Source organism: Brienomyrus brachyistius, chromosome 23 (assembly GCF_023856365.1).
Source record: "Brienomyrus brachyistius isolate T26 chromosome 23, BBRACH_0.4, whole genome shotgun sequence".
Lineage (NCBI taxonomy): Eukaryota > Metazoa > Chordata > Actinopteri > Osteoglossiformes > Mormyridae > Brienomyrus > Brienomyrus brachyistius.
The window spans coordinates 15,086,130-15,107,144 of NC_064555.1; the positions used below are offsets into that span (position 1 = coordinate 15,086,130).

General features: G+C 46.3%; 1 protein-coding gene across 4 annotated transcripts in view; it reads right to left on the reverse strand.

Annotated features, from left to right (window-relative positions):
- The window catches only part of dlgap3 (discs, large (Drosophila) homolog-associated protein 3), a 101,476-nt gene extending 81,112 nt beyond the window's left edge, over nucleotides 1-20,364 (reverse strand). For 3 of the 4 annotated variants that reach the window (XM_048993399.1, XM_048993401.1, XM_048993403.1), the window contains exon 1: nucleotides 20,165-20,364. The gene's annotated coding sequence lies outside the window, so the exon portion shown is untranslated. Of the gene's footprint in view, nucleotides 1-18,448; nucleotides 18,737-20,164 lie in introns of those variants that run through there. The other variant, XM_048993400.1, reaches the window with a different exon arrangement.
- Nucleotides 20,365-21,015: the final 651 nt, after the last annotated feature.

Consider the following 21,015-nt stretch of genomic DNA (forward strand, 5'->3'; position numbering starts at 1 on the left):
TGAGCTGCTTGGGACCATTTTTAACTTTGGAACCTTTTAACTTCACACTTCACACACACACACATACACACACACACACGCATGAATTTTTCAATTGCATTCAAAGATCTTTTTGGAGATAACAGGTTTTTATCACATTGTTGAGGACATTTGGTCCCCGCAAATGTAATATAAACATAATCCACACACACACATACGGGAAAAACAGTGTCCCTCACTTCCAAAAGCTTCTGCACCATTAAGCATGGAAGCAATCAACCACTCGGTTAATAACCGAAGGAAACGATTTCTTTTAAAATTTATCAGCATTTATATCAGCACAATGCAAGCAGGGGAAGTTGGACTGATGACTTTATGAATACAAGTTTCTAAGTGTTTTTTCCTCTTTTTTGTTGAGCAGGGAGGCCACGTGATGAGCCAGTCACCGAAGTTAATGAAAGCTCGGAGGAATTCGCAGGGGTTTGAATTAAAAACCAGCTCCCACGGGGGGGGCCTTCTGCCGGAGTGCAGCTTAATAAAGTTGGCTTCACAGTCGCCTGTGTGTATTTCCGTGTTTTTTTTTTTCCAATCCTAAAGGGCAGGAGAAGCCAAAACTGTGGCTTTAATTGAGCACAAAAGGCAGTGGAAGCAAGAAAAGATATGCGAGTGGTTTTTCCAAGGCGAGGATGGTCCCCTCACCCGCCGCCCTCCCCCAGGGCAGTTCAGAAGTGCAGGCAGCAGGCTGACTCTCCAAGCAGGCCCCCACCCAGTAACATTAGCAGAATGCTGTCCTGGGGTGGGTGTTTGGGTATGTTGGATAGGCACCAGCATTCTCAAGACTTCTGACATAAGTTGTCAACCTGGGGGAGGGAGGTAAAAAGTCCATTTGGAGGGGGGGGGCTGCCGAGCTGTAGCCACGCCCCTATCTGACGACTCCGTCTCCTACATGCGTTTGTAACTTCTGCCTCATTCCCGAGAAGGACAGAAATTGGAGGGCAGTTTGCGAAATGAAAACGACGCCCGGCGTGAGTTCGGGGCTTCCTCACAGCGTTGCCATGGCAGTAAGGTTACGATGGATGGGGATGGGCGGTGAGACGGCACCTTGGCGCGATGCACTAACGCTCGCCGCGGATTTCGGATCCAGCCACTAATTTCACCTCCACGGCCCGGAATCGTCATCAAGCAAACTGACACGATCACCCACACGAGCCGTTGCCTCCATTCAACCACCCACAGCCTGTGTTAAACAAACATTGTCCGATTCTTTATTATTTTACACTGATGACTGCAGAATGTGCATACATGGGGGGGCACGGGGGAATGTCCACTAGTGTATCTGGGTTTGAAAAACTCAGATCTAACCTTTTGTTTTGTAGAAAACATAGATATAATTCTGCCTTTTATTAATAAAGTTTTATTGGTTCGCATATGCCAATTGCAGTAATTTTGACATGATTATACTATGCATGCTGTTATTTCTCTGTTCCTCCAGCTCTATGGGCCATTTGGGACGAGGACAGAGAGGCACCGTGAGCTCACTGTATCGCCAGCAAACTCGCTCCTCAATTTTCCGCATATAAAAAGCAAAAGCTACCAGATGCAGGCAATTAATTCGCAGGAAACACAGGGAGGCGAATGCGGGGGGGGGGGGGGCGGTCCACGCAGGAGCGCAGTGGGGGGGCATCCGTGCAGGAGCGCAGGGGGTGCCATCCACACCTACATCAAAGTTATATTTGTTTAGCAGGAGTTCATCAGGAAATCTCCACTGCCTTATTAACGCTTAATATTCTGAAGGCGTCAGAGACCACAGGACACCGAATACCCCCCAGTCCAACTAAATAAATATATATTTACAATTTGTACCCTTCAGGAATTTTTCATTGACCAAATCGCGACTAACGTCTTATCATAGACAAAATGTTAAATATGATCTTTGCAAGGCTAACAGTCTAGAATCTCCTGGCTGTCAAAAGCATCTTGCTGTACGCTATTTATCTCAACATCAACATCACATACGAAATATGGTGTTAATTTCTAGCAACGTTCATCTGAGGCAAATTACAGATGATCCGTCCCTCTTCTAACACAGTGTCTCTCAACCCAGTCCTGGGGGCTCCCCAGGCAGTCCAGATCTTTGCTCCTTCCCAGCCCCTAACACACCTGTGCCAAGAATGTGCCATGTTCTTGATTGTTTGGTTCAGGTGCAGCTGGGAGGAAGCAAAAATATGGACTGTTTGGGGGTCGCCGAGGACTGTTCCAACCGTTTGCCCTGGTGAGGGTCATGGGTAGAAGCTTAACCCGGGCAGCATAGGTTACAAGGCAAGAGTAAAAGCAGGATGGGATGCCAGTTCATCACATGACAGTAACGCAAAATCAATATGGAGAATTTGGAGACACCCGTCAGTCTAACCCAGTGGTTCTCAAACTCGGTCCTCAGGCCCCACTGCCCTGCTTGTTTTCCAGCTATCCCTGTCCTACACACTGCTGCTCACCTGGATCAGGTGTGTTCAGTCAATCAGAAGCTGAAAGACAGCTGGGACTTGTGTGTGGGGCAGGGATAGCAGGAAAACAAGCAGGGCAGTGGGGCCCGAGGACCGAGTTTGAGGACCACTGGTCTAATACTCAGAGGAAGGACACATCAACTCCAGACACGGAGAGAATGAGAGACTTGAACCTCTCGGGGGGGTCCAGGATGAAGCAGGGGCAGCCCCACCCGTGACCTTCACTTCACCAGCGCACCATCTGCAGCGCCTTCCGTTATATCTGACACTTCATCCTCCATCCCCCAAACACTCATCTCTTGTGAGAAGAAGCAATGTGTCATTATATTCCTTACAGAAATCCCCCCCCACCCCATATTTATTTTTTCAACATTTTCTATTCTGGGAAAACAGCATCCATAACAAGGAAGAAAGCAAAACAAAAAACAGAGAAACAAAGGAATCCCAGCAGGACCAAACTCACGTCTTTCAGCATTTGCGGGAAGGGAGCCGCTTGCGGCCGTGGCGCTAAAAACAGGCCAGACAGTGCGGCCTGCAGCAGGTCGCACTCAACGGTCTGTTCGTCAATCCTGCTAAATACTATTTTTGACTCTTACGTTTGACATTTCCGCAGACCAGGGTTTTGCGGCAGCAATTATATAGATTGTTTTTTTCAGTTGGGCCAGATTATAATGAGCGATGCCATTTTCTTCCCGTTAGTCTGAAAAACAGCCGCTTCCCACTCACTCACCCCCACAAGTTTGTAATTATATCTTTGTGGGGACTCTCCATTCATTTCTATGGGATAAACTCTAATCCCAATATGATGACCTTAACCCCTACCCAGCCGTAACCTTAACCGTAACCGACTTTTTAACTTTTTTGATTGCATTCACAGGTCTTTTGGGGACCTTGAAAGATAACAGGTTTTTATCACATTGTGGGGGACATTTGGTCCCTCACAATGCAATTAATATAAACCTAATCCACACACACACCAACCCCCAAGACCTCCCAGAGATTGCTCGGCTAAGTTATTAAAGTACTTATAGCTGCTCACCGTTGTTGTTCTGGCTCCCGAAGTGACCTTACTAACCTACCCAAATGGTACCGACGTCTCCAAACACCTCACTTAAGACGCTGTGTCTCAGAAGGCCTTCCCAGAATGCACTGCTGCTGAATCTCTGATCTGCCGCATCCAAAAAGGGCAGGGAACAGATTTTTTTAACCTGTGACCTGCGGCATGAATTCCAATGCCCTGCGGGCGTGATTTAGCGGAAGTAAAGGTAGCGTAAGCTGATTGGATGCACAGTCATGTGTTTCCATGGCGATTGATCACCTGCCCCCCTACCCACGGATGATTTTGTTAAAGAAACCCAGCTGGTCTTAATTGGACTGATTGAGTTGTTAGGATTTTAAATTGGGTCAGCTAGGCATGTACAATGGAGAAAGACTCTCCAGATGTGTAGAGTTCTGATTAGCTTGATGGATGTTAAACTGCCCCTGCAATGTCTTGGCTTGTCTTAAATGGGCAGCTGGGCTTTTTATCTGGAATGTATATTTTATATTCACAGGAGCTCTCCTGTCTTGCAGCCCTGTGCATCAAGTTATGTAAAATTGCTTGAACTTTCAAATGGCAGTAGAAAAGGACATAACTGAGTAGAGGGGCCCTGTGACATCACTGAAAGCCTAGCTTGATAATCAGTGCTTGCTATTTTCACATTTGGCCAAAGGGGGGCGGTGGCGAGCATTTAATCAGCACCATCATGGTAAATGGACTGCATTTATTTAGCACTTTTCTACTCTTTCAAGCACGCAAAGCGCTTTATATTTCATGCCCATTCACACACCAGTGGCGGAGGCTGCCATGCAAGGTGCCAACCTGCACACTGGGAGCAATTTGGGGTTCAGTGTCCTGCTCAAGGACACTTTGATGGGGTCAGGAGAAACGAGGGCTCGAACCTGCAACCCTCCGGTTGCCAAACAATAGCACTACCTCCTGCACCACCACCTTCCCCACAAATCTTTGTATTGTGCTAGAAGAGAGAAGCTCTGTTGTCTCAGGTGGTCCAGAAAGGAGACAAGCAGAGGTCAACAGCAAATAAGCCCCCCCCCGCTCCCCACCTGCAGTAACCCCCCCTCCAGACACTCTTGGGCTGCTCTGCTTTCATTTGAATTCTAATTGCTAGCCGGCTTGGTGTTCATCCCCCTCGGTGAGTCCTACACCCAGACGCTCTGCCTCTTCATATTGATCCCAGCTCTCCGGCGACATACCGCTGAGACTGGTTGCTGTCTTCTGTTTGCTCTGCCGCTGCCTCGTACCGCTGCCCATCTTCCCGCGGTGGGGTGGTAGAAGGTTAGAGTCCCTTGCGGCTGAGGCCATTTCTTTCGCTCCATTTACGACTTGACTGTTTTTCTTATTCTTATTGTCTTTCGCTTGCTGCGAGTGTACGCGTGCTTAGACCTGCCGGGGACACAAAATCGCCTAATTGCCCTGGCCTTTTACGCTGTTGTCATGGTGACCGCCGGAGTCCTCCTCCACCTTCGTGTGCTCTGGCCTTCCTTCACGCCTCAATACCATTTCTTGCCTCTCCTTCACTAGCCATTAGCAACACAAGCTGCTTAGGGATAACCCAGCCATGGCTGGTGATGGCTGGGCAGGGTGAGTAGGTACCAGGGCCATGAACCTACGTTCATCATCCTGCAGCCAAACCATCCTGCTGGGTTCACAAGTGGGACAGTGGTGCAGGCCGACCAGTAGGGGGCGTTCATCCCTTCACTACAATACTAGAAAAAGAAAGAAATGCGGAAAATCTGGGGGGTGGCACAATGAAGCCCCTCCCAAAAAAAAAAAAAAACTCTTGTAATCCCTCACAGGGTAATAACTGGTTAAATAACTCATCAGGCAAAAAGTCAACGGCATTTTGGAACAAAATGGCTACCGTACATCATCCCAGTAGCTGCTACATGTCGATTATGATGAGCTCCCAAAAAGAAATGTATAGTGCTTGGGGCATGGGGAGATGCATTATTTCTGTTTGACAGGAGAGAACAGAGAAAACTGGGAGAACCAGCAAGGTCCTCGCTCTCCAATACTGAATTTGACAGGCAGAGTGAAACAAAATAAGCACTTCAAACTTGGGAATGAGATGCTTTAATGTTATGGGGTGAGAGGAGAATGCCTCCTATTCCGACCCCTGACAGTCTGCGAGTTCCCCCACGTGAACATCCTCTCAGACCCACGATTACCACGAACGATTAAAAGCTGCCGTAAGTAGGGACGTTCACCGGCGGCCACAACTACCGATTCTTGGCACAAGCCTTGGGGAACGTCCGCGGTCCCGCGAACGTGGCGCAAGCCATGCTATCTTCTCCGATTCACGCGGAACTTCGATTTTCAGCACCGTCTTCTTCTCCCCGTCATTTTCATCGACAGCGTCCAGGGAGCTCTCACTCGTAAACCAGCACCGGAAAGTAAATAAGCCACCAAGACCGAATGAGAGGAGTGAGGTTGGATTTCATCACCATTATGAGATTAACGTCTTCTAGTTCTGCTTCATCCTGTTCAATAATTGATGTAACTTTTAAGTACGCTGAGGCACGTCAGAACCCAAAGTCATATTGCACCCAAAGACTCGCTTCTGTCTGAATTCTAGCCACGCGCAACGGCACTCGGTAATTTGCAGCTCTTTAGGTGATGAGTAAGAGTCAGTGAGCAAACAAACAAAAAAAACACATCCACAGGAAATGACAGGAAACCGCCGAGGCCTGTTTACTTCCTGCACTCTCATTTTATTTGTGATTTGATCATGCACCTCCTTCAGCGAATTGGGAAGAGGGATGGGAGGCATTCAAAGTGTTAAATATCCTGCTTTTTAGGAGGTAGGGGAGCGCAGCACTAACAGCAGGGCTCACTGCAATATCCACTGCCCTAGTGTAATACATATGAAACTATTTGTTTCTAATGAGTCTGAGCATCAATATGCTGAGTTTGGGATTTCATTAAGTCTGACTGATTGATTATTGCATCTGTGGGGGGGAGGGGGAAATGAATGAAATTGGTTCTGTGCACCCCCAGCCTTCTTTCTGCTGAAGCCCTGTTATGTAACAATACATCAATAAGCACGACTGCCTCTGAACTTCATCTGTACCCTGGATTTCTAAGCATCCCATTTGTATTGGAGAGATCCATTACCATGGCCGGCCATTAACATGGCTCAGTAGTGCTATAACGAGCTACGAAAGCTTGGCCACTGATGGATCTGCCGACAATTATTGAGGTGCGTTAAAATGAACGACGGCAGAGGGTAATCTTATTTGCCCATCAATCTTACAATTCTTATCCTCCTCAGGGACGTGTCCAGGTCTGGAGCCCATCTCGAGCAGTATTAAGCAGCGTCTCTCAACCCAGTCCAAGGGGACCCCCAGACAGCCCGTGTTTTTGCTCTCTCCCAGCTCCCACTTGAACCAAAGAGTGACAAACACCGAATACCTGGCACAGCTGTTTTGGGGACCTGGGAAGGAGCAAAGACTTGGGCTGTCTGGAAGGTCCAGGAGAGCTGGATTGAGAAACACTGGCATAGAGCAGAAGCAGTGTGAACACCCTGTGTGGGGTACTTGCACATCGCAGGAGACGTGGGGCTCTGCAGAACACCACGGTGGGCGTGTCAAGAGGTGGGCGTGTCAAGAGGTGGGCGTGTCAAGAGGTAATTTCTATTGGCCGAAAATGCTCAGAAAGAGCCCAGACATTCACCAAACATATAGGTCAGCTATGATTAATAGACATCTATAATTAAAGACCTTTGTTCATATAACACAATACATTTCCGATGTTTGTTTACATTTACTGTCATACTTCCAGAAAGCATCCATGGAAAATGACCCTATTTCGCCATATATTCCTCTTGACACACCCAGTACTCGAACCAGCAGAGACATATACTTACATTACAGCGCAAACACACCAGAGCAAACGCAAGGTATAAGCTGGGAAAATCCACAAACCTTACACACAGAAAGGAGAAGCAGGACGCAAACCCCCAACCTCACCACTGGGAGGCAACAGTGTTGCCCACTGAACCACAACACCAGTAAGCTTGCAGATGACAAAATCTGTCACTACAAGATGCCCCGGCGACTCTGAGCCCAGGCTGGGCTGACATTAATCGGTTTAGTAATTACCAGTTGACATTTCTGCGCACAACACTATATTATGGCTGCCTCAGCGTGTGATATTTCTACAGCGTGCTTGTGTGAGCGGGAAGCTAATGCCGGTGACATACCGAGGCTGGTGTTTGAATTTATCACAGCGGGTCGTCTCAGTACTTTGCGGAGCGTCTATCTATGTATCCATCTTACAGCCATTTAGTTAATACCGGGTCAGCGTGAGACTGGAGTCTATCCCAAGGTGCTCAGGGCAGGAGGACACCCAGGGTGGGATGGCAGTCCATCGCGGAAGCATTTTGGCTGCGGGATGAAACCAGAGTAAATGGAGGAAAGACGGAGTGCAGGAAAGAATTCAAACCCCAATCACACAGGGCGAGCAGAACTTCAACCCTCAGACCAGGAAGTCCATTTCTCATTGTGTTTGAGATGAGACCCCCAATGACCTAAAGTCAAGCTTCCTCCTCATATGTTACAGTATCAGGAACCAAAATGCACTTAGTCCTCATGCATTATATCCAATGAAGAACTTTCTTTAAATTTCCAAAACCACAGTAATTTTCTGGAAAACAAATCCTGTGTACTAACCGAAATTCACTCTTCGGTTCAGCAACTACAGGCGCCGGCACGGAATCCGTGACGTAAAACCGCATCTTCATGTGACAGCTCAGCATTTTCACAGGCCCAGCGAGTATCACACAAATGACAGCACCGATCAAAAGGATGATGTTAATGCAGGCTGGTGGTTTAGGGCGATCTTTATGATGGTATTATGAGAGGAACGCTGCTAACATCAAACGGACGACTCGCTTTAATCTTCAGCCGTGCTGACAAAGGGAAGGCGCTGGTTTACGGCCAGCGTGACAACCTGCATTCCGGCCGTAGACGTGGCAATCGCAGAACGCGATGGCGGGCGAGGAAGCTGTCAGGGACAGAGGCTTTGGTGACCACTCAGGGCAAGTCGACTCCCCAGTGGAGGATACTGATGATTAGCACTGAAATGTCAGATTGAAATGTCACCTCAAATCTGGGGTCTGTAATTAAAACTCTTCACGTAACAGCTTCAGCAAACTACAAGAGTATTCAATGGGTTGGAAATAGAATGGGGGGAGGTGGTGATAAATGGAGAACCCTCTCCTTTTGACTGATATGCTGGATGGTGCTTTTATTCCATTCTGCCACGTTTGTGCGAGGCTTGGCTGGTGAGGACAACCAATGATAAGCCAAATGTGTTCTCCGGCGTGGACGCAAACTGCTGATGGCAAACCCCTGTTCAATGGATATTTTTGTCGTATCCCATATACCTATCGCCAGTTCATCACCAGACACTCAGAGTGATCATTCGGTTCCTCGCTGCCTGATTAGGCATGGTGAGTACCATAACGACGATGCATGGCCAAGGTAGCGGATTACAAGAAAAAAAGAAAAATCTGATAAAGAAGATTGTGCTTTGTGTCTTTACATTTACATTTATTTATTCAGCAGTTGCTTTTTTCCAAATTGGCCTAAAAGCGAGGCAGACTGTACACTAAAGTCAGCTACACCTACATGCAGGCTGGCGATAAATAACTGGCTACAAGTGCGAGTTAGCACTGAAGAAAGAACTATAGAATACATACAAACTTCCAGTAATCTAATAAGAGAGCCATTCAATCAAAGACGTGTACTTTCAGGATATGCTACAGACCAACTAAGGAATCACAGATGGAGTCAGAGTGGGTCAGCAGTTAGAGCAGGGATCTCCAACTCCGGGCAAGGAGGGCTACTATCCAGTAGATTTTCTATCCTTCCCGGCTTCTGACGAGCCACACCTGCTCCCGATATTTACCTGAGAGCAGGTGTGGCTCATCAGAAGCCAGGTAGGATAGAAAATCTACTGGATAGTAGCCCTCCTGGACTGGAGTTGGAGACCCCTGAGTTAGAGGGCTAGTTGTTGTGTGACATGATTGCAGTGGAACAACGGGTCGTAACGCAGATAGGAAACATATTCTTAGCTTCATATCCAAGGCAGAGAATCAGCATCAGATCAAAGAATTTACCAAATTTAATTGACCAAACTACTAACTGCATGAGTGAACAGGATGGCGGGTATCTACTGAAGCCTGTCGGTCTTAAGAAGGCGCCCGGATCGCCCCAAGGCTGCAGAACAAGTCGGCGACATCCTTCACATTCGCCGGGCCAATCCGATCGAGTTAGCAGCGGTCCTAACAAAGCAGCCGCAGCACCATTAGCCAACCAGTGCCAGGCAGCAGGCGACCAGGCGGGGAGGATAACGACGCTGACTCGGAGTGTCCAGCAGGGCCCTCACAGCAAGGAAGCGTAGCAAGACCCTCCTGCTGCCAGCGTTTTATAAAAACATCCAGCTGCATGAACGGGCACCCGGCTACTGGAGAACGAGAGCGCTAATAAACACGTACGTCAAACTGAAGCGCCAGCGTGACGGATGGTGCCGCTACCGAAAGGGGCAGGAGTGGCCATGTGCCGAAAGACGACGGCAGCCAGCCTTCGCAGCCTCTAATGAGCGCTTTCACACTTTGTTGGCAGCGGCCTGACACTGGCGATCCAGCAACATGAACGACAGAGCCTTGGCGCCCCTTCACTGCGTCGTCGCCTTCATTAAAACTTGAGGTTCCGGGAAGAATAGAAGGGGGGCGGCAGGAGTTCTGCAACCAGCCACTTGGTGTCCGTCAGCCCAAAATCGAGAATAGGCAGATTTATCACAGCCGGAAAATTTATCAGAGCCATTCACATATTTTCAAAGCCTGCCAGTTGGTTTGTGTGTCTGTGTGTGAGTCAAAGGAAGCAGTTTATGCTGCAATCCGTGTGCCCTGACCCCAGACACCAAGCCCCACCCACAACACTTAGGGACCCTACAAGGTCCACACAACATCTACTGTATGGCCTTGTTCTGCAGCAATGCTTTCTTACAATGGTGGGGGACATTTACTCAATGCCAAGTCACAGCATTAACTCCAGCTTTGCGTAAATATTGGGAAATTCAGTTATGCTGCATTCATTTGAGAAATGCTTTTTTTTATCCATCATGCACTGGTTGCTGGCTTTTTCTTCTTGCCTATTCTCTGGACTGGTCTTAGCGCTCTCACCTCCGCTCATTCTGGATTCTCAACTACAAGTGCACCGTGAGGCCACACTTCTTACTGTAGAATTGTGTGCTGGCAGATTTTTGCTCTGGAAAAGCATTTGTGCTGGATACAATTCCAAGACTTTAGGTAGGAATTATAGAATTCCAGGTGGCCTACGCCCCTGAGCCAGGTATTTAACCTGAAATTTCAGTGCCAAAATGAGGTCGTGTGACTGGGAACCTGCCCTAGATAAGCACCCTTCAGATCCAGCATCCTATTAGGTACCTGAGCAGTAGCTATCAACATCACGGCCCCTCTTGTTCCAGCCAGCAGGGACCCTCAAAGCGCTCCTTTAACAGAAGGCAGCCAAAAGTCACGCCAATGCATCTGTAAGCCATAATGACCCACATGAAGGACACGCCGCACGTCCAATACCGCCATTGTCAGTTCGAATCAGGAGCACCGTCTATTCCATTTCTTCAAGGGTGATTTTTCTTGTGTCTTGGGGGCCTGGAAGATGGGAATTAGCAAAGAAAATGCCATAGAGGGACACCTCCTGAGGTGGCCAGTAGGTAGGAGTGTGCCTACTGGTTTACAGGGAGTGACCTTCCAAGACCTCACACAATTCAATCACTGGGCACTGACTCAGCATATCCTAATTCTGAGCCCAAATGGTATCCTGGATAGCCCTCCGCCAGTAGCTCCAACACAAATTCTGGTCCCTCATAAGCATCCTGACTGGCTTCTGCCACAAAGCAGAGCTCCCAGTTTAGTAAGAAAATGACCAGTGTGCTTCCAGGTGTTTGGCCACGTGTGGGGGGGGGGGGGGGTGGAAGGGTCCTGGGCTGTAGCCCAGGTGAACCTATGCATTACAACAACAATGCATGCATGACTCAGTATCTTCAGTGTGCTCGGTTTTCTCATTGTAAGCATTGCCAACAGCCTGACGGAAAGTGGGAGCAGATAACAGACAGCTACAAGGGAGGTACAACTGGGGAATACATCCCATTGTGTTACATAAAATGTCTTCACTCAGGGGACACTTGAAGAACCCAGCTTAACATTCAAATGGCACACACTCTATCGAACACTCGAGGAAGCAGCCATGGAGTCCAGGCTCCATTGCAAGATATCCCGTGATGTGTTCAGACCGTGTAGCTCTTATCATAAAGCCTTGCTGATAGCTTGTGGGAATTTTACTTGCAAAAAATGATCTACGGTCAGAACAAAAATTATTGGTTCAGAGAGATAACCAATCAGATTGTAGAGGAGGTGAGTCCATACAACTAGAGCAGGCGGGACCAACCAATTAAATGTCTTGGCCCCGCCTCCTCTAGTTGCTTGGACCCACCTCTTCTGCAATCTCTCTGAACCATTTTTCTTTCAGCCCTCAGAACATTTTCGGGTAAATATAACTCCCATGAGCTTTCTGATAGGGACAATAGGCAATTTCCTCAACAATACAGTCATCACAAATCAGCTGACATTTTTTTGGATTTTGGGTGAATCTTGCCATGGAAGCATCTTTAGTCTCAAATTCAAACAACACAGTATGAAGGGCTGTAGACTTTTCTTCTCATCCACTGTTCAAGTTGGGCGACGCGAAAGGAGCAGCCACATTAATGCAGCGATCCCGACTAACATATGCCACTGCAAAGTACCGCTGACCTCCCAGTGAACCATCCCCCCTCCAGGCAGACACCAAGCTGCCTCTAGAAAACCTCCCAGTCCAGAAGCTCAGCCACAGCAGCACTGCAGAGGCCGTGTCCTTCACCGCGCGGAGGGGACTGCCAGCAACCGACAAATACTTAACAGGTTACGAGCTGAAACGCTGAATGGACAGGAAATCACAGTGATGGCAGGCGTAGGCTGGTACAGCAAAGGCTTCTCATTGGTCAAGCAGACCTAATTCTCTCTATCTCACATGCCGGTCGGAAGCCAGCGTCTGGCCCAGCAGACAAGGGCACATGTTGGACTTCCTGCCTTACTGGTGGAGCTACCCATCATCTGCTTTGTGTGGAACCGACTGCTTGCAGCAACCTGCCCCTGACCTCTCTCTCCTGACTGGTCAAAAGCAGAAGGGCCAACCCATTCTGATTGGCTGTCGACTCTGCGACTCTTCCCAAAAAACAGCTGCCGCTTCTGGGGATTTGGGAGCCCACTGGTAGCAGCAACGAAGTGGCGATTGCTGGCCAACACATTCCAAATGTCCCAGTCAGTGCTTCCAAATGCTTATTTCCTATTGTCAGGCTATTTCAATAAATCTTATGGTAAAACTGAAAACATTTTTACTTGCACCATAATTATTTTACCATAGTAGAATTAGCATGAGCCCTACGCCATGCCTATAGTGTCATGTTTTATTAGAAGAACATAACAGAATTGCCAGAATAACTGTGCAGCAAAAGGTTATTTAACATGACATCTAAGGATCCATCTATAACTGTTAAATATGGCATAAATAATTCTATAATAACCATGGCAACAATCTTCTGCCTTTGTCAGTTGCATATACTGTAGATAGAGATCACCTGTAATGCTGGGATGCAGGCAGAATTGTAAAGAGGGAGATTCTGCATGTAAACCTGAACACAGCCTCTGAACACAGCCTCTGAACACAGCCTCTCCCCCGGCACCACAGCATTAACCTGAGGGAAACAAGCAAATCCAAAATGCAATTGCATCGATTTAATTTCCTGCCTTGTTTTCCTGTCATTTTCTCTCTTTGTCATCCCTCTGTCCCACTTCCTCGGTCACACCATTCATCACACCAGGTGTCAGTCATGCACTCCTTCTCTGTCACTCCCATCCCTACCTAATTCTTTTGTTACCTCCTCCACAGATCTGGTCCATTGTTCCACGGAATGCTGGGAGTCTGGGAGAGTGGTTGGTTAATTCCCAAAAATAAACTTTACAACCCCCTACATTCACAAAAAAGGCTAAAAAAACAGACAAATTTATTACATGTGTCCTATACATATCCCCCCCCCACCCCACCCCACCCCACCCCGGAACAAGTGTTCCTAGTTCGTGAAATTTTTGCACAATGCAAACCGGTCCACAGCCTTCAACATGTTCAGAATCCCTAATATAAAGGACAGATGGCAATGTGAGGCAATCGAGCAAGACTATAATAAACAAAATGTCAACATGAATTCAGTGGTTGTATTACAGAGGGGCACTGTGGCTGTAATCCCTGCCCCTGGGTCAATGTGCATAGAGATCCGATTGTCCCAAGACACGGCCTTCGCGAACTTGGTGCCCTTGAAGGTTACATCCACTGCGATGCGCTGGAATCGTGTCCAGGCTGAACCGTAGCTTCTCCTTATACCAGGGACAGCTTCCTGGTTGTGATCGTGCATGAAGCAAAGGACTATGGGAAACAGACACGTGTATGGATGGGTAGGAGTTGTAGGATACTGGCAACCAGATTCAAGACCGGCTGCTTCCCCAAGCTATCTACTTCATCAATAGTTAAGTCTGAACTACTACAATATTACTTGCACCTGCAGTTTTATGAATGGTACTGCCAAATGTGTATTTGTTTCCTGGCACTTTTGTTGTCAATTATTTATACTGTATGTTGTTCTCCGTACTGGGTGTGACTGAGCAAGCATTCCGATCTTGAGATAAGATGCTTTCATTTGTGCATAGGAGTCCTTTGATTTTTTTGCATATGCCATCTTACTCTCCACCAGAGACACATGTATGGATGAGAGAAAGGCTTGGGGTCAGAACGCAAGGTTTCCCATTTATTCGGAGGCCCTGAGACAGTTTTCGGGGTTAAGAGGTTTACCTCAATGGCCTGACAGTGATAGGTTTCGAAATCGAACCGATATCCTTCTGGACATGGATGCAGATTGCCTATCCACAGAGCTTGAGAACGATTATACAAAGCCAGAAAATATAAGCGTAATATATTTACATATAGAGAGTATGTAAATGCATTCAAATTTTATTCAAATGAGATTTGTGAAATCACAGAAGTTGCAGCCGGATCAGTAAGCAGATACATACTGCGACATTCTGATCTGGCTGCAAATCCTTCCCACATTTCCTGGTTTTCCACTTACCCAGTGTCACGGTTTTCTACCTCATGCTATAAAGCAAAGAGGTAATTAGGGCCCATCGCAATCAGCTTTTTCCCTGCTGTCCCTTTCAGCTCCTGAGCTCCTCGGACATGTTCGGGTTGCAAAAAAAAAAAAGAAACATTGATCCCATCGCCGGTCTTCTTCCCTCTCCCTCTGCCTAGGATTTTGGGTACCAGTGATTCCTCGGCCAGACCATCGGAGTGGCACAGAGTGATGTGAACCCAGAATGCCAGATGATTTTCCGCACAAACAGGTTAATCTGACAATTACTCCCACTCCATCACAAGGAAATACTGAGAATATCTCAAATGACAACAGTGTCTCCATCGGTGTCTAGACCTTCAACGTGATGAATGACCAAAGTAACAAATAATCACTCTACGTCAGTGTTTCCCGACCCAGTCCTCGGGGACCCACAGACAGTCCATGTTTTGCTGGGAGGAAGCAAAAATGTGGACAATCTGACAGGAAGCTTGGACGGAGCAAAAACGTGGACCATCTGTGGGTCCCCGAGGACTGGGTTGGGAAACACTCCTCTATACAGACTAAAAGCAGTCATGCACTTGACTCACTGGTCGCTTAAACATCTGCTATCGCATACTGATTTTCCCAAAAGGCTTTGCGGTTTAAGGTCCCGTTGTGCCGCAAGGTAATTTGCAGTTCCAGCTCCTTGCTGGCACCAAGGGGACTCAGTCGCGCCAGTGCACACTGCACACTGCACGCCATTACAGTGATGGACGGGAACAGCAGCTTCACGGATAAGCGCGTCTTATTCGCAGCTCCAGACGTGATGTCAGTCAGCTTGACACCACGAGCTGTTTGCACAGTCCCTGACACTCTGAGGCAGCAACCAACAACAATGGTAACAAGACCTGGAAACAGATCAGCAGCTCAGATGCTGTGTTAGAATTTAAAAGCATAACACTGCGCATACAGCACCTTAAACAGGCGCATAAGCATTCGCTGGAGAGCAAAACAAGCTTTAAAACAAGTCCCTGTTCTTTCATTATCGTCAGTTCAATTCTGGCTTGCTTCAAACAGAATAAGCCATAAGTCTACTGTACTTTCACCTCGTATTTTTCATACATTTATCTGAATATTTTACTTCTCTATCGCTTTTCCAGCTGCTGTGTCCAGAGAAGCTGACAGTTTTGCCAAATGTAAATCTGTGGAAGTGTTAGAGATCAAACCTATTACTGAAAAGCACAAAGCGGGCCTTTCCTTGAACGTGTCCTGGAAATATTTCCTGCACTTAACCACCACACCCCCGCTGCTAAAATACTTCGCAAAATAAAGCAGGTGGACGACTTCGCGTGGTACGGATCCGAACCACGTCCACTTTGCTTTGCACGCTCACTTCCATAGCCGCCACGCCACCTGTCGCCCTCCTGCTGATTCGCAGAGAGCCCCCGCCGTGTGCAAAGGCCCCCATGACACAGCATTCGTGTCCTGCCGCGTAAAGCCATGCTACTAACGGGTCATACACGACCATCTGCAAACTCGCTATCTATATCAACACATAAAACAAACAGGAATGACAATAATAATATTAATAGGAGTGGCATAGCGGTGTTGTGGTTGGCACTGTCGCCCCACACCCTCATAACTGGGGCTGGAGACTCAGCCCTGGCTCTACATTTGTGAAGTATGCATGTCCATCCCCCCCCTCCCCCGCCCCCACCATGTACAAAAACACACTACGCAGATTTCAAGTTGCCAATCTGTCCGCAGATATCAGTGGTGCATGGGAAATAACTCTTGATCTAGATGTAGGCTCACAAGCTCATAACACACCTCCCATTCTCTCACACAGCCTTACCTAGAGGGACTCTGAAACCGCAGCTCTTCCTCTTCATTCCTCTTATTTTTTCGTACCTGGTAAGTCATTAAATTCGGAGGGGGATAGCAACGGCAGCCCGGCAGTATTTCTCATCCAGCTCATTTTTTTTCAGACCCGGAAACACACCTCAGGTTTCCTCATGTGCCTTTTGGGATTCTTTGGACTCCAGGTCCACAGCGCTAACAAGAAAAACTCAAAAACTCAAGGCAATTTGTTGCTTGAAGAGAACAGCACAGGTCCATGGCTATATTACTCTAGGAAACTATACAAATTATATGTTTTAATTGACTTTCTTGATGTTGGGGAGAGCATGGGCAGAGCCTGTTTAGGATTGAGACAAACAGAGACAAGGGTCGACCTAATGAATTATGTCACTTTCTGTACAATGACAAGGAGGTCAAACAGTGAGTGAAACTCAATACCAGGAATGCAAAGACCGTGATTTTGGCAAGACCGGTCTCAACACCGGGGATTTTGACCATCCTTTGTACTTGTGTTCTTAGCATTGGAACTGGTCTACAGCAACGGAAGGTGACGTGCAAGGGGTACATAACAGCATAAATTGAATACGATTATTGAGATTCACAGAGTGTTGGAAAACATCACAGCCTGAAACTCGAACCTGGATCAAACTGATGGGTAAAACAGAAAGACTGCAAAACAAACACCTGCCCAGATTAATAGTAGCCAGTCATGATTTCTCAAGGACAACAGTCCTAAAGACAATTAGTATCCCTTTCAACAGTCGCCAGTTCAGCGTTAAAGCATTTAAATGATTGTGTCCGCGTGTTGATGGGTACATCTCCAGGAGGCAACAGGATCTTTCAGGTTTAACCAATATAACATTTACATCATGCATTCCTGCTTGCAGCAAAAGTATGAGATTTTATATTTTACTCTAGAAATCATATTCAAACGACTGCGTATGAAATTGAGCTACCGAGAGAATTTCAAGTTTAATGGAACGTCCGATGATAAAATAATTGCACAAAAAAAGTATCCAAAGGTCACTGTCTAGTGTATTTATGCTAAACGTTAAGATTTAGATCGATAACGCTTGAGTTTTCTTCAACCGTATCCCCCTGGACCTGGCCTTTGAAATGATCAAACAGCAAAAACAGAGACGTTGCCGGATGGTTTAACTACAGACTACGATTTTCAGCAGCGGATATTTAAACTACCACTTACGGTTATGCTATTGATCGCTGAGCTCTCATACTTAAGTCTCAAATCATAACCTAAAGATTCAAGGCGTAAAATTAAACTTTACTTTCGGCAGACTGCGACCGCCGCCCAGTGATCTGCGCATCTAAGAGAGCTGCAGGTTTTTCCAGAAATAAAAACACATTCCAGTTTAATATACATAACGTTGACGGGTATTCAAATAGTTTTATGGAGTGCAAAATTTTGAAACCAAAGAAAAAAGCGAGAGAGCCAAGACGCCAGGAAACTGGTCCCCAAAAGGCATTTGATCCATATATTACCGATTATTTGCCCCGATCCTTATCGGATGCCATTGTGCCTGACGTAGACTCAAGCATAATGCGAGTCGCAATATCGCATCACTATCTCATCATTATCTTTAATGAGTAGTACATAAAAATACAATGCAGAGCTTATGTGTCAATTCTATTCATATTTTTTGATTGACTTGGTTCTTCTATTTGCTGTCAAAACATGCCAGTATTAAAACATCATACCCTGTTTGTTTGTAATGGATTTGTCATAGCTTGGTTTGTGTCATAAAACATTGCTCCGTGCATCGCTTTCTGAATTACGACCGGGAATTAAACAGTGCAATTTTATACTCACCCCTCACAGTGAACCTACTTTTCTTCACGCCCATAAGGCTGTACCACAGAAGTGCAAAGACTGGCCCGCTTCCCTCTTACAGTTAGATGTTAGTTAAACGCAAAGCTTAGGTTCTGGTTTCCTGATGACATTTCCTTGCTGTTACAGAAAGGCATGAGCGCTCTTCTCTTCTTGCGCCCTCAAATTTCGCAATCGTACATGCCGAAAACAGCACGTCACCTATTAGTGATGAACGCCATTTGTATCTCAACGGCGGAATCATAACAGCGAAGCCGCACGCCAAAAAAAAAAATAAAAAATGAAAGCATACTCAAGCTAAAGCGATCGAATAGGCAAGGAATGAGCATCATGTCAGCTATATTGCGATATGGCAGGTCACGTGTTTCTCTTTTAACGGTGTTTGACAGCCTACAAACCCGACCCAACATGCTCGGGACACTTTTGGACCAGAATAAGGTGACAGAACTCGTGCTGGCGTGCCAAGGACCAGGGGGCTGCTTCCCCAATCGGAGATGATAATGTTGATTATTGTTGTTCTTGTCGTCATTGTTTATTATTATTATTATTATTATTATTGTTGTTGTTATTAATAACAACAATAATAACAATAATAATAATATTGATATTAATATATGTTAGTTGTGTCAATATTTGCAAGTGTAGGTATCTCGGTAAACATTTGACTATTCTGTCCAGCTCACGGATCGATTAACAGCTTAAGTGTAACGTTGAACGAAAGTGCAGCAGCAAATTCTTTTCATTTCGATTCTTTTTTTTCAATCGCGGCATTTCAAGCACTGTGTCTGAATAGCGTCGTGGCGATCATTTAATAAATGTGATGATTGCAAAAATAACCTTAGACCCTGCCCGGCTGCGGAAAATAATTCCACCTTATATTGTGCAGAGCCCCTGGGAATGAACTTCATTTGTAACAAAATCTACGGCAATATATCTACTGTTTTCATATTTCATATTTCAAAACTTACAGACACTGCACGACGTCGACAGCGTGGTTATCTGGTTGTTTAAGAGTATAAGAAAGTTAGCTACTACACATTATCATTCATGTTTTCTAATATTCTCTAGATATGTGCATCGCCAAGAACCGCAATACAGTTAATTAAGTGGACAAGTATTTCTGAATCTCCAAATGCTTGCCCACGAATTAGAGTACCTGGCAATTTTAAAATAATCAAAACGCTGGGGTCCCTTGAGTCTTTCAACCGTGCGCCCCCTCCCCCTTTAATTACAGCTTACACAAAATAAATAAGCGCAACGTGGTAACTGAGCATTTCTTATGATATTACACCGCATTTCTCCGTACGCCGTGAATGTGGGGTATTCCAGGGAGATCAACCCTGTCCCGGCTCACGTATCGATTTGACTGCCGCCTCAAACCAATTTGAAAAATGTGTGTAATTGAGTGGAAACTCCTTTACGGAACAGTCCGCTGCACCAGAATAACTTTAAAGAACTGCCAGATGAAACAGTTGTAAGGTTGCACAAGGATTCTGCCACGATCCCTACCTCTTGCAGCCTAACAAAGACGATCGGAGACTAGTTTCCAACGCGGGGAACGCCTACGGAATATTATCCGTCCCGTTTATAACTGTATGTTTGCCAGTAGGTTAGGAATCCAGAAAAATCTGAACACCTATTTACATGATTATGTATAAACTCCCTGAGAACAGTCAGTCCAGCACGATTATATCTTACCTTTATATTTGGACTTGGAAGTTATACCAGCGTAACCGTATAATGAAATATTCCTCTAAAGCAAAAAAAAAAAAAAAAAAATCTCAGCATCAAGGGGAGGCGAAAAAAAAAAATCTGAGAGCACTACCGTGGCAGATCCGATATTGTCAGTGCTGCTTGCGGTGTGCTTTGGCCCTTCGCCTGCACACCGGGTTCCCCTCTCGGGCAGCACTGTTGTGCTATTGGTCCACGGGACTTGTCGACTACTCTTTCTCCATACCCCGGCCTTGGAGTCAAAGGAGGGGCCAAAACACGGAGCTGGATCCGTCAGCTACAGCACATTTCAGCGAAGCCATGGATTCAATGCGATCGTTCATATACTGTATAAAAAAAGGGGATTCAATTTGTAGATTCATTCAGGAAGAATGCACATCATATCTGAAACCCTAAATCCGGGCAAATAAAGCTTACTTTCAAGATTTCGGGTACAAGAGATATACTGAGAAGCCGATTGGGACTGTTAACGACAAATATTTAATCGATACATACATATTTTGTGTCAGGGTGCACCCTTATGTGTGTGTTTGCGTGTGACAGCGAGAGAGAAGGGGCGTGGTCTACGCGGGGTGCAGATCTAATTTTACTTCAGATCATTATTTAGAAATAACTGCTTTTTTTTTAATCGCAAGCTGACCGTAACGTGAGCACTTTCAAATATAGATACGCAGAATCACACACTGATATGCCTGATGTCTCCCTTTATATAAGGTAAACGGCATTTTCAGCTGAATCCGACCAGTAAATAATGTTGTAGGTACTGTCGTATGAACATCCCAGTCTAAAAGCCCAGAAAGCCGGGTTCTCAGTACATT